The 13428-nt window shown below is 40.7% G+C and overlaps 1 protein-coding gene across 11 annotated transcripts in view; it reads right to left on the bottom strand.

Annotated features, from left to right (window-relative positions):
* Nucleotides 1-13428, bottom strand: part of SHROOM2 (shroom family member 2) — a 118248-nt gene that overhangs the window by 53378 nt on the left and 51442 nt on the right. Inside the window, exon 1 of one of the 11 annotated variants that reach the window (XM_086880128.1) lies at nt 13201-13305. The exons of 8 other annotated variants lie outside the window; for them this stretch is intronic. The gene's annotated coding sequence lies outside the window, so the exon portion shown is untranslated. Of the gene's footprint in view, nt 1-13200; nt 13306-13428 lie in introns of those variants that run through there. 2 more of the 11 variants (XM_086880124.1, XM_086880130.1) reach the window with 2 other exon arrangements.

A 13428-nucleotide genomic window follows, 5' to 3' on the forward strand; every position in this document is an offset into this window, starting at 1 on the left:
TATGGCACGGTTTGTAAAAAGGATTTTTATTGTAATAAAAACTATTTTCAGATTGAAACAGACATTAGTTTTGACACATCACAGAGCTGGTAATTTGGGCAGAAAATCTCAGCTGCCTTAACGCGTAGGAAGCCCAAGGCAAGGTGGTTACAGTTGCACAATCATCCAAGGTAACCTCTCCCTCCTTACCTCCCGGGGCAGCTCAAGTTTCAGGTGAAGCTAATTGTTAGTTCCAAATTAAATCCTGTTCTTAATCTCCAGCTGATGACTGCAGCCATGACAACATTATAACATGCAGCAGTATAATTTGAAACTTAGGGATCCATCTATCATTTCTCCATTGGCAAAGGGCAGGTATTTTCCTGCAACTTCTTGGAGCATGAGCTACTCTCCTCCTATGCCTCTACTAATTCAGGCCAAATATGTTTTGTGTAGACTCTTAATGCAAGTAGAGGGAATCTGCATGGGTAGGTAAAATGTTGTCCCAGAGCTCCCTACCACCCTGAGGGTAAGAGCCTGACCCTGAGAAATGCAAGCCACCACCCTCCATCCCTAGGGGGAAGATGGTGACTGCAGTAAGGCAAGTGCAAGAAGCTGGACCCTCTGCTGAGTCTGGTTCTGTGTCCTGTGTTTATCTTCTGAAATTTCATTCTCCAAGAATCCGAGTGGTTTCCCTTGATTTGGATACACTGGGAAAAAGTACAAGCCCTTATTTTGAGTAGATATATGGCAGCCCTAGAACACAATCATTTGGAGCTAGAACTTTAATAATGACCAGACAGCTCTCATTTCTGGCATTCCTGGAGCAGCACTGATTTTGCTTGGGGAACTAGGTTTTTAGGCTTATTTCACAGAAACTGAATGTGCCAAGATGTGCACCCAATTTAACATCATTAGATTTGAAAGCTAGGTTCAGTCACTTCACAGCAAAATAAAAGCTATTATCCAAGCAAAATTGAAAACAGAATCACGTCACAGCAATAACAACACAAATCTTCAACAGATCATTTTTCTTCAAGCCCAGCTCACACCACCCCTTGAGATCTCAATCTTTAGCCACCCTAATTATCACCAAGAGTAAGTTTTACAAGAGAGTAACTCTGGCAAAAATAGGATAATAAATGTCCATAGGTTGTCCATAGGAAATGCGTGCTTGGATACATGGAAATAAAATCAGAAACTATCTAAATTTCCCAAGTCCAGATCAGTTACAACTGATAATAAAATAAAGGAAAAAATGCTAGTTTCTAGTTAATATTCCTAAATACTTACTCCTGCTGCCAAAGTTTGTTTATTAAAAAGCTGCAGAAAGTATCAGCATCCCTCTGAAATGATCAAATACTTTAAAAACTGAATTCATCCATGCATTCTTCCTGCATAAACTAAGGTATCTATCTATGGACAATCTCACAAGAGATCACACAGATACTATGATTACATTCACATGCAAATTGTGCCTACATCACTATTATTAAACTTGTTGCAGTGAATACGGCTCTGACAGTGAGTACTCAGATGTTTGCAATATATGTGCTACATTTCATTTTCTTCAGATGGGAAACAAAGTTAGGTTTTAACACTCCTTCTAGGGCTGTACAGAGCTCTGCACAGGGATGTCTAAATAACCTCAAGGAACAGAAATATCTTCATATAGAAGAAAATCACTGAGACACACTGAATACCATATGTGAGCCTCAAGTGACTAATGGAAGTCTAATATTTTATAGCTTTACTCAAAGTTCAGTGTAGTCACCAGAAATGTGTGATGTGTTTCATGGGTCAGTGCTCTGTTAGATATTACTATGTGTTACTGTAAAGCAACAGTAAACTACAGCTGTTGATCCTAAGTCTTCTGGAATTCTTCCCCACAAATACAGATCCTACCTGAGCAGCCCTCTAGTGTGAGAAGGTCCATTAGCCTCACTAGATTAAGGATTTCTCTAATGGAGGTGGCTGGCCTGTCTGGTCACCACTAAGAAGGTAGAAACACATCCTGAGCCTGTGCTGCTCCAGCACTCCACCTTCATAGCATATGTTCTTGAAAAAGCAGGAAGCAGTGACTGCCTGGCAGTGAAAAAAAAATCCTAAATTAATTATTTCACACTCCCTCCTCCTTCCCCAAATTGTGTAAGACAAGTGTATTTAAAAGATTAAGCTGTTTTCCCCCATTTTTGCTCAGAACCTCTTATTCCTCTCCTTCCAAAGGAGGAATCCCACATCCCTTTGTTTAGATTTATCGTGAGGAACAAACAATTCTGGTCTCACATTTATCAACATATTCATTTCCTCTTGCTCTTTTCCATAAAAAAAATATCCTTTCACCTTTATGTAAGCTCTGCACATGCTGGCAAACAACTCATAGCCTGGGAAACTTTTTCCACTGAATTTTCTCTTCATACCACTAAAAGCTCAAGGCTTAAAAACTCTCATGCCTTGACACCTTGAGTTTTGCTCTGCACACTCCATCTGTCTCCATCCCATACTGGGATGAAGAGACCAGCCCAAGAAAACTGGTTGCAGAGCGCTTAGAAAGTAGTGACTGCAAACCACCCCAGTGCCTGGCCCAGCCAGGAGATGAGTGGTTTTGTTCAGCAAGACAATGCACACTGAAGCCAGGTTTGCCTGAGAAATGGGAGGCAATTTGAAAGCAAATAACAAAATACTCTTTTCAAAGTCACCTCCCCTTCTTCCACACCTGCCGACTCCACTTCAACAATCCTACAACGAAATTTTAATCCGATGCATTTGAGACAGCAATGCATTTTCTTAATCCCTTTCATCCAAGAAGTTATAAAAGACACAAAAAAGCCAAGAGAAAGGCACCCTGGGCACCGGCTTATCCCAACAACGGAACGAAGGGTGAGGAGATGGCAGAACTCACGAGTGTCCCACATCCCGTCCAGCCTGGCAGAAGCCTCCTGCCCCGGCACAGCCTTGGGTACCTACCCAGGCTCCGCGCTGGGCGGTGCCTCCTCCCTCCGGGCCCAGGCCGAGCTGCGGCTGGCGGAGCAGCCTCCCGTCATGGAGCGGGACCGGCCCCAGAGCGAAGCGGCACCGGGGGTGTTGGTGGCACCTTCCTGGGCTCTGTCCTCGGCAGACACGGGCGATGCCGACGGAGCAGGGACTCCTCAGCCCTCTGCCACCGGCTGCCCTGCGCTAATCTGCGGCCGGCAGCTTAGGGATATAATTAGACTCACAAAGGAGCCTTGTCAGCTCTCCCCGCTAAGAGGCCGGAGCACTTCAGATTAGTCAGACCCACGACTCTGCCGCTGAACGCTGCCCCAGAGCTCGGCGGGGAAAAGCTGAGCGGAGCCCAAAAAATGGATCCAGAGGACTCTTCCTGATGGAGGACGAAGAAGGGGGATTTCTAGTTTTCGTTTGAAGTGGTGTTGGACAAAGGCGCATGAAAAACGCACTGACATTATGCTGCTGAAACTGTTTGTTTGATCTGTTCTATCCTTTTCCAATCTCCAAAGCCAATACATGGACAGGTAAATAGATGAGTCTGGGGCACCGCATTGCAAAGAAGTTAATGTCACCCATGAAATGACAAAGCTAAAAGAAAACCTCTTAAGAGCTGATGGACTATCAATGGTAGCAGAGAGTTACAGACGCTTTTCCTACACATGAAAGACAACCAGACAGTCTTCTCAGGGATCAGCACTTCCCCTAAAAGAGAGGCAGCCTGTTACATCCCTAGAAATAAACCACCTCAGTATGCAGGCACTGGAAATCATCACCTACAGAAAAAAAGTGGCAGGTACATTCTTCCCTGTCCCAAGAAGACTGATGTTACAAATACTGGGGAGTTCTTTCAAAGGATAATTTATTTTTAAAGTTTTCTTTAAAAAATAAGCTTTATCCCATGGTCACACAATTAATCCCCTTCTGCTAGCCAGATTTGCAATGTAAGCTTGCTTGATGGTTGCTGACCATCATTATACCTGAGGATATAAAGGATACAGTAACAGGCTGCACAGTTTCTTTGGGGGGAAATGAAGAAGATTTATTATGCTGCACCCTTAAGGATCGACACAGCAGAACAAAGACATTTTCTTCTTGCACACTGGCCTATTTGTCACAATCATATTAGGTTCCCTAACCCATCACACTAAACAATAACTGTACATTTTTACTGGTTCTGTTCAATAACAGAGCAGACTGCATCACAGCATCCTTTCCAACCAACTGACCCCCATCCTTCATGTGTAAAATGAACAGCTTTTCACAGGTCAAAGCAGGATGCATTTACAGCTGTAAAGGAAAAGCTGGAAGTTTATGGATTTACAGAAATACTCAAACTTCAGGAAGGAGACTGGCCAAAGGGCAAGGAAGTGGTCTCATTTTATGCAGGCATACATATTTGGATTTTAATAAGAAATACAGTTAATATAGCATATGACAGAAATACAAATTACAAAGAAGTCCAATAGCTCAACTGTGTGAACCTGCTGGAAAGTTAGATAGTGTCTGGCTAAAATTTTCTCAGCCAAATTGATATTATCAATTTTAAAATAACTGCACTTCATATAAAGGTGAGAGTATAGATTACTCACAGATGTTAAACCTAATGTAATGAGGTTTTTTGGAAGTAGCCTTCAATAAAAGTAAGCTAAACCTAGCATAATGCCTCGCTTAGTAACATTAACACACATGCCTGTGTGTGCATGTGCATACTCAGCCCAGAGAAAGGCAAACTCTGACTTAATGGCTCGCTTTTCTAACAATGTTTCAGAAAGAGTCTAAAAGCCATGGAGTTATTGCTGTGTTAATGAGGATGCAGACCTGACAAATATTATTCTTGGTGACTTACTTGGAAAAACAGAGAAGTAAAATTCAAGTAGGGAAAAAACTTTTTTTCCTGAATTTCCAGCAGCAAGTCCATCCTCACTCTACATAACAAAAGAATAAATTGCATAGGGTAGATACTACTGAATCTGCTGTTGAAAAAAAGATGAGAATTACATTTATACAGTGGTAAGAGATGACAAAAACTAAGTATTTCTTTATGTTTAAAGAAAAGGAAAACCTGAGCCTCAAAATACAGTTGACTAATAGGATTTTTAATTTGCTTTAAAAAGCCTCTTTTCAGTCTTAATTTGCAATCAGATACTGCTGAGCTGTCCTGCTAGATTGCAGCCAAAACAGCAAACAAGCTCACCTTACCTTCACTTCAAAGGCTGCTGGGTATGGCAGTACATTTGCTGGAAAACAGCTATAAACAGTCACATAACTACTATGAAAGCTTTCCCAGAAGACTAGTTGAAATTTAAAAAAATATCCCTGAAAGAACTAGGATTATTACAGTTCTTATGTGACATACAGGATCCAAAGATGAATGAAGGTGGGTATCAGACAAATGCCACACACAAGAGTTCAGCCTACAGAAGAATAGAGACTTTTCAGTCAAGGGCCAAGATCCCTCTCGTTCAAAGCGTTATCTCAAGCGTAAACCTGCCTCTGTAAGGGAGTACAACTAAGTAAACAACCTGGAATCATTACTCCATTTGCTGTTGGGTTGCAGTGTAGAAGGAAAAAGAGCCTACATCAACATCATACACTGGATACTAATAATGCAGACAGGCTCACGAAGCTATGACACTGGATGCACAATTCCAATAATGTTGAGTCTGTGCAGTACCAAGCAACTGCTCATTAGTAACTGCTCTTGAAAGAGGAAACCGTATGTCCCTAATTCAAAGGAAAGGCTTGCACATCACAATCTGAGCTTCCAGAAGGCTCTGCCTCCTTACTGAAAATTTAAACATCAGCTAAAAACTTGGTATTAAAAAACAGAATAGGTCAAGAGTTATCCCCCCACCTTCTCCTTTCCCACCTCCAGAATGAGAAAATACAGATTCAGGGTGAAAAGTTTTCAAGCTTTCACCAGGAACACATATATCAGTTTCACTTGAAAAGTTTCCCAAATCGTTTTTTTTTCGTTCATTTTAATAGCCAAACTTGTGGAAAGTAACTTGCTCATCACCAAGAGCAACACCACAAAAACAGCAGCATCTGCAGTCAAGGCAATTAATGAAGCTGCTCATCCTTGTCTCTCCTCCACCTGACTGACTGCCAATGCAGATTTCCTTCCCCTCCAAGCCTCCCCCCGCCTGTCCACAGGCTTATAGCTTTTCACCAAAAATACAGCAAAAAAGAGATTAAAAACCTGAATGCTCAATATGCCTGTCCCTTTGAGATCTTTTGGGGAATACACTTGGGATGCTTTTGCCTAGACTGACCTTCCTGCATTATTAAAGTATCTATTACCATATTTAATTTAGGAATGCTTATCCAATACAGACTGTTGTGTCCTAGGGCAGAAATTTCTAAATAATATACATTTTTGAAATCCCTTAAGTAATTTAACTGAAAGTAACAGCCACAAGAGAGCGCTACCAGCAAAGGATTCAGTCACAGGGAGAAATCAGACTTTAACCTATTCAGAGTAATAAAAAAAAAAAAGATTGTGGTTAGGCTGCCTCATTTGCACATCTAAAAGGTGACCTCAGACATTTAATTCCTACAGCTGTGATCTTCCAAAGTCAGGAAATATTCTGGTTGTCTCAATATTCGAAGGTGGAATTCGAAATAGAGCAATGACTGTTTCTCTTTGTTTCAAAGGGAGATTAGTCAGCAGTTTTTGAATTTTTGCATCTTTAAAATGACCCATTCCAACACCTGAAATTAACAGGTTTTCTAATATTACCAAGTTTTTTCCTGAATGTTTGTAGCTGACTAAAACTCAATGCAATGAGTTAAAACAACAAATCTGAGGCTTTGTTATTATTTATGATCTCTATGTACTGATCTGAATACCATGCACTCCCCTCTTACTTATCTTTTCAAGAAAAGTGCCAACAAATTGTAACAACAAAGTCAGCCTATTTTTCTGGAAGCAGCAAATGGAACTGCAGCACTTTTGTCCATGCTAAACAGAAGGAGTTCCTGTTTTTGCAATCTCAGCTTCTAGTATCTTATCATAAAAGGAAATAACTTCCAAAAAGTATCCCCAAAAAAGAAGTGACCTAGAACTTAAAAACAATCAAATAAAAATATAAACACATACTTAACTTAATGGACTTCTAGGGGGAAGGAGAGGCTCTAAAAGAGAAAAGCAGTAATGAAAGCAACCTATTAATATTCAGATATTCTTAGAATGGCAAATTGAACCAATATTTTGACAGACAAGTTATTGACAGAATTCTATTATATGGGTATCTGTAGAAATCCCTAAAATTTCAGCAAAGCAGCATATTCTACCTTAAGTGATCATTCTCACACAAAGGTCTACACAATTGCCTTTTGCCTTGCTGTCAACCATGGCGAGACTATAAGGCCTGTAGCACTGCTCTTTGCATTCTCCTCTCATGTATCGGGTAACCAGTTGGTCTCACCTCCCATTTGACAATCATCCTACACCTGAAAAATGTAGCAAACAGCAACACCACACTTCAGCCAACATAGACTCCTTTAAAGGAAGCCATGCTGGAAGCAGAATGACCTTGTCACAGCACAGCAGCTCCTACCCTATACTCTAATAAATTGCATTTTACATAAAAAGAAACTAAAGAGACTTGCAAAATGCTCTGATTCTTTCTGTGAAAATAAATAAATGCAAATAAATTATCAATGCTAGTAACCTTAAAAAGTTCAGTCATTAATGTGAAGAAATCAGGATCTCACCATCACAGTTTGCTCAGGTTTTCCTTGTTCCTCAGCCCAACTGTATAGGCTTGAGCAGGATGGAACAACAATTTCATTTATAAATAAGACACGCACTGTCAACAAAGAGGTATTAATTTGCATGAGGTATAACATCATAAATCTTCCTGCCTTCTGAATTCACAATAGACTACCATGATAAAGCTCTCATATTGTGGAACTGTTTTTCCTTGCTCTGCCTTGGGGAACTAGACAGACACATCTGGATGTCTGAGATAAAAGTGTTGCCCTTGGGATTTATGGTATATTATATAAGCTACATAAATACTTTTCCCTCATCCTTGTTTTTTGCACATTCCTTTACCTTTTGATGGCTAGATAGCATTAAACTACTGATGTCACCTTCTTACCTCAATTTTTACCATGATTTATCAGAATTCCTTAGAAGGATAATAAAACATTTTTAATTGAATATTTATCATTAGGAAACATCTAAAGTGCTTCACACATTGAATAAATTGGTTCTGGCAGGATTTATTTTCAAGTATCTTGGAAATTATTATGCCATGTAAAGTGCCAAAGAAATTAACCTTTAGGGTAAATACAAACAAAGCATTATTCACCAGTAACAGTGAAGAAAAACACAGCCTCTGATAGGGCTAATGCTAACAGCAGTAGCAGGAGTCAAAACGGGGGCTTTTAGGCTGTCTTACCATGGCTGAGGTGAAGGAGCAGGAGGCAGAGCAATCCAGACACATTCCCCTCTGCCATCCTTGCCCAGGACGGGCAGACTGAATTCCAGAGCAGCACACGGCTGCCTGCACCAGCCCAAAACACTGCCCTCAGCAAGAAGGAACCTGCCACATCCTTGGGGCACACAGCCACAGAAATCCTGGTGCTGCTTGTGGCCAGACACAATGGGTGTGTTTTGCCTCCCAGCCACTCACCACAATAAGCTTACCCTTCAACAGCCATCCCAACTTGAGCTTCCTCAGAAACCACATTCCAAATACTGGTCTTTCTGCACAGGTGTGGTGTTTTCCCAAACCAATTTCAGCTGTAATTTACCTCACCACGTCCAAGGTGACCCAAAAACAAAGAGTGGGGAAAGGGAATTCCTCTTGTCCCAGGGCATTTCAGGTGACAGCCCAGCCCTACTTTGTCTCAATCTTGGTTAAAACGCTATAGCCATATGATGCAAACTATGGAGCCTCCACAAAGAACTGTGCCACAAGCTGGTATGGCTCAGGTTTTACCTGAGAAAGCTATTTTGCTTGGACATGACCTATGCCAGACCAGTCACCATCCCTCAGAGTGCTTTCTTTCCCCATCAGATGCCAGCCCTAGTTCAGCTGCCCACCTGCTGGCAAATCTGCTCCATGAGCCAGATCAAAGAACTGACTCTGGTTTTGATTGTGACCCAGCAGAAATTTTCCCAAACTTCAGCTTTCATCATTCTGTCCTTCCTCTGCACTCAGCGTGAATCTGGACTAAAAGCACATGGGCTGTATAACTCAGCAGTGTGGTAGCTGAGACTCTGGGCCAGACTTTGTTTTGCCAGGTGATCCAGTATTATGCAGATTCAGTAGAATCGACCATAAAATACTCTGGGTTTCTTGTGCAAGAGATAAGATGCAAATTTCTTCAGTTATTCAGTAACCAAGTCTGCAACACACTTGCATTCCTGTCCTTCTTTGAAGTGGTCACATTTCTGAAGTTAAGGGTTGTATACAGAAATTATTCTAAAACTTCTTTATAATCTTTTCAAATTGGAAGGTGTTACATGTAGTTACTTGAGCAAGTAGAGCATAAAATCTCTACACTCAATATGGTAGATACTTGATGCTGAAACATGTAAGTGCCAAGTTCTTCAACTTCTCAATCATTTAATCTTCAGGGTGTGAAATATGTAACCTAAAATAAAATTTCCACAAAGAGAAAACTGCAACACACAGGAATGGGAGTATTATTCCTTCTCTCCTGAAACTGGACACATGCATTTCAATATCATTCATTAGTGTTAAAAAACCCAACTCTTAAGTGCTTAAAAGCAATCCCAAACAATTAATTATTTCAAAACATAGAACTTACACAGAATCATGCTTTCAACATGCAAAGATCATCTCTGACATAAAAACATTAGTCATTTGATCTTTAATGGGTGGGTTTATAACTCTGTTTCAGTCAGGAGTCTGAAGATATCTACAGTATTACTGAATACATAAAAAAATCAGCTGTGTGTGCATGCGAAAGTATTATGTGAAATGAGTACGTTTTCAGATCCCCAAAGTTCAGAAGGCTCATTTGTTTCCCTCTCTCTCACCCAAGGGGCTACTACATATTAGAGTTTCCAGCACCTACACTGAAATTCACAAGTGGAAGGCAGTTTTCAGAATAACTCCAATGTACCATTTTGTAAAAAGCTATGGTTAGATCCTGTAAGAACTGGTATACTTTTTTTATCTTCAGTCATGTGAGTGCTCTTACTAAATTGGATGAGACTACTCATGCTCAAAATTAACCATTTTGACAAGTGCATGCATGACTGAAGGAAAAAAAAATCTCTACTAAAACCCAGTCATGACTCACAGGTTGTTACCATTTGATGGATATCCCATCCCAGAAAAGAAGCAATGCTGTCCAATTTTGGTAATTACTTAAAAAAACTGAGTAGCACTGCCACAAGTAGCCTTCTGAATAAGCATATTCAAATTACAGTATGTTCCTTTTACCTACAAGGAAATGTCTATGGCCTTCCTAGTAGCTCAAACCCTGCCCTAACAGAGTTGCCTTGGTAAAATACTGAAACATCTGTTGTAATTTTGGCTTTCTATTATTTAAGCTTTACAGGGCAAATTTTTCAGATTTGTGAATAAATAAATTATTTCTTTTATCATATTATAAATGATCATGTTATAATTTATTTATTTATTGTATTGTAAATTATGGAAGATGCCAGAAAGCAAAAACATATCAGTCACGACATGTATTTGAGAGAAGCCTGACAGCTGTTTAAGACAAACATCTAAAATCACAAGACAACCACTTGCTCTTTGAAATCAGGGACAATACACCATCAACTGGAGGAACTAAAGCTTACCATTACCTCAAGCATCAGTCAGTGTGTCATTAACAGCATGAATCAAATCATGTTAATGCAACTAAGAAGCAGGTGAAGTGGGAAAAAAAATTAAGAAATAAAAGTGCTTTTTAAATGTACACCCCACCAAAAAGGCAGTTGGCATGGGAATCATCTTGGGTGGTACTGCTAGAGTTACAGCAAAGAGAATGTGGATTCACACTGTTAATGTGTTGGGTTAAGTGACTGTGATGCAACCAGGGAAAATGGTCCTCATCAGGGCTTTTCTAAGGTATTATTTGCTGAAAATATAAGATGGAAGTGTGTGTTCCTCCTCCTGTCATGTCCATTAGCCTTCCATCAGTAGTGTGGGATCACACAGATGAAGGATGAGGAGCACATTGGAAGTTCAGCCAGCCTCGCATTTGCCCATGGAGAAGGTGGAAGGCAAACTAGATCAGAGCAGGAAGGGACCTCCACATGGGCTGGCCTACTCTGTGCATCCCCACTGAGCATATGTGTACAGGGTGGTTTATTTGGCAGATGCTCCACTAAGCATTCCTTCATAGAAAGATCCTGCTGGGATTACTAGACAGCCCTTAAAGCATAGGGCATCCAACCAACGTTCTCCTGATCTGGGCCTGTAGGTGCTGTGTAGTTCATGTAATATGCCATGTTTGTGTCTATCTGGTTTCTGCCACCCCACTGTGAGCCATGGTAGCTCACTGGCAACAGCAAAGGAGAAAAAGACGTGCTCTAGCCTGGTCCTGTCATGTCACATATCCAGAAACATGTGGCTTATTCCCCTGTCCATCACCAGACCTGGCTGGGAGCAGCGTATGTGTCCATACCTGGCACACATTTACACCTGGCCATCCTGCTCAGAGCAAAAGAGGGAGCCCCCAGCAATGTACTAACCCACTTCTCAAGTCAATTTGCAAAGTGGGAGTTTAAAAGAACCCAGCCCTTCCGCCAACTGCAGTCCCACAGAAATGTTCATGCCATGAACTTGAAAGCTGTGTGCATTTGTTACAAATACCCACTCCCAAAGATCTGCAGTGGCACATCCTGTTACACAGCTGTCAGTTCTGAGAAACATGGGTGGCAAGGGGCTAGCACACCTGCCTGCTTCTTACAGCAATGGTACATGTATGCAGACACAGCCCTGGAAAACCCTACTACAGTTTCTCATGTTTCTGAAGTCTGGTTGAAAATACAGGAATTTAAAAAAAAAAACCAATAAACCCCCCAAAAAAGAAAAAACAAAAAACCACACAAAAACCCCAAAATACCAACAAAACAAAACAAAACACACCAAAAAAACAATCTAACAAGAGAAAGAAGACCACACAAAATAACCCCAAAAATCCACTCTGGTCAGTTAAGGTCATGGTCAATCTTTAAAAAGGAAGAATTATGGCTACAGGGCAATGAGAGAAACCACTGCTATTTGTTTTGCCATAAGAAATCCCAGTTCCAGAAGAAATGAAATGTCATTGAAAGACAAAACAGATTTCACTTGTAATCAACAGTGGTTCTCCACAAGTGCATTTGGTTTTTATTGAGCAATGCTTAACCATAACCATGGACAAAAGAGCACACTAAATGTTTAAAAGTAGAAAAACACATGTAATTTTTCAGATTGGTTCCTATATCATTTGGTATCTATGAAACTAGAAGTATCAAGGCCAAACACAGGTAAGAGACAGAATTCACAGTCCTCCATCTGTATCTCATAACTGTGCAGCAAAAAAACATCCCTCAGTTTTCAACGTCTTCTCACAGATTGATATTCTCAAGGTGCACAGAGTATTTCTGCAGCCACAAGGAGCCATGTAGCACACAGGTAGCTACTCTACAGGTCATAAATAGGTAAGAATAGATCTCCTTGCTAAGTTATACACAACCCATTACAGAAAGGTCACTGGTAGTGTTCAGCAGGTTTCTGCTCAGACTGTGACAAATTCCAGTGATCTTCCATCTGAACATCGTAAATGACTCTCAAGATTTTTATTCACAATTTCTGCTCAGGTCTCAGAAACAGTACTGTACATTCTGAACATCCCTCAGGAGATTCATTAAAAATTCCTCCTTCTGTGCTTTAACTAGGAGTTAGCTGTCTTCATGAAGTGCCACGTAAATAAAGATAATCATAACTTTCCATATCTACGTGTTTATGGCAGAAGTATCATGCAAGTCACTTCTCTTGTTAGGATTTTGCACAGTAATGTCAGTATTCATACTATGCTTCTGACGACAAGTGTTTGCTCCCACTCCCTTTCCCTTTCCTTTAACAAGGGACTTCCTTCAGCATTGCAAAAAGAGCTCGCACTTCAGCAACATGAAGGCACAACACCAAAATGCTACAGAAAAGAAAAAACCCAGCAAGCCCTCATATGTACACAATGTGGCCAAATTCCAGAACTTTAGAGCTTGTTCTCAGGCACTCACAGTACCTGCAGAGTTAGCCAAGTTAAACAAAGCTTCTCATCACTAGCAGATCCTGTGGAAAAGAGGCTGCTCCTTCCCTCACCCACTCATTTCAACTGCCACTAACAGACGGTTCAAGCAGCCAAGGGGACAACCCATGTAACTTCTTAGGGCGACTCCCAGAGGTGAAAATCTCACCCTGCCTTGAATAAATTACACATGAAAGCCTCACCTATGCACCAATTTTTAACAGT

The sequence above is a fragment of the Cyanistes caeruleus genome, chromosome 3, assembly GCF_971803275.1.
Source record: "Cyanistes caeruleus chromosome 3, bCyaCae1.hap1.1, whole genome shotgun sequence".
Taxonomy (NCBI): Eukaryota; Metazoa; Chordata; class Aves; order Passeriformes; family Paridae; genus Cyanistes; species Cyanistes caeruleus.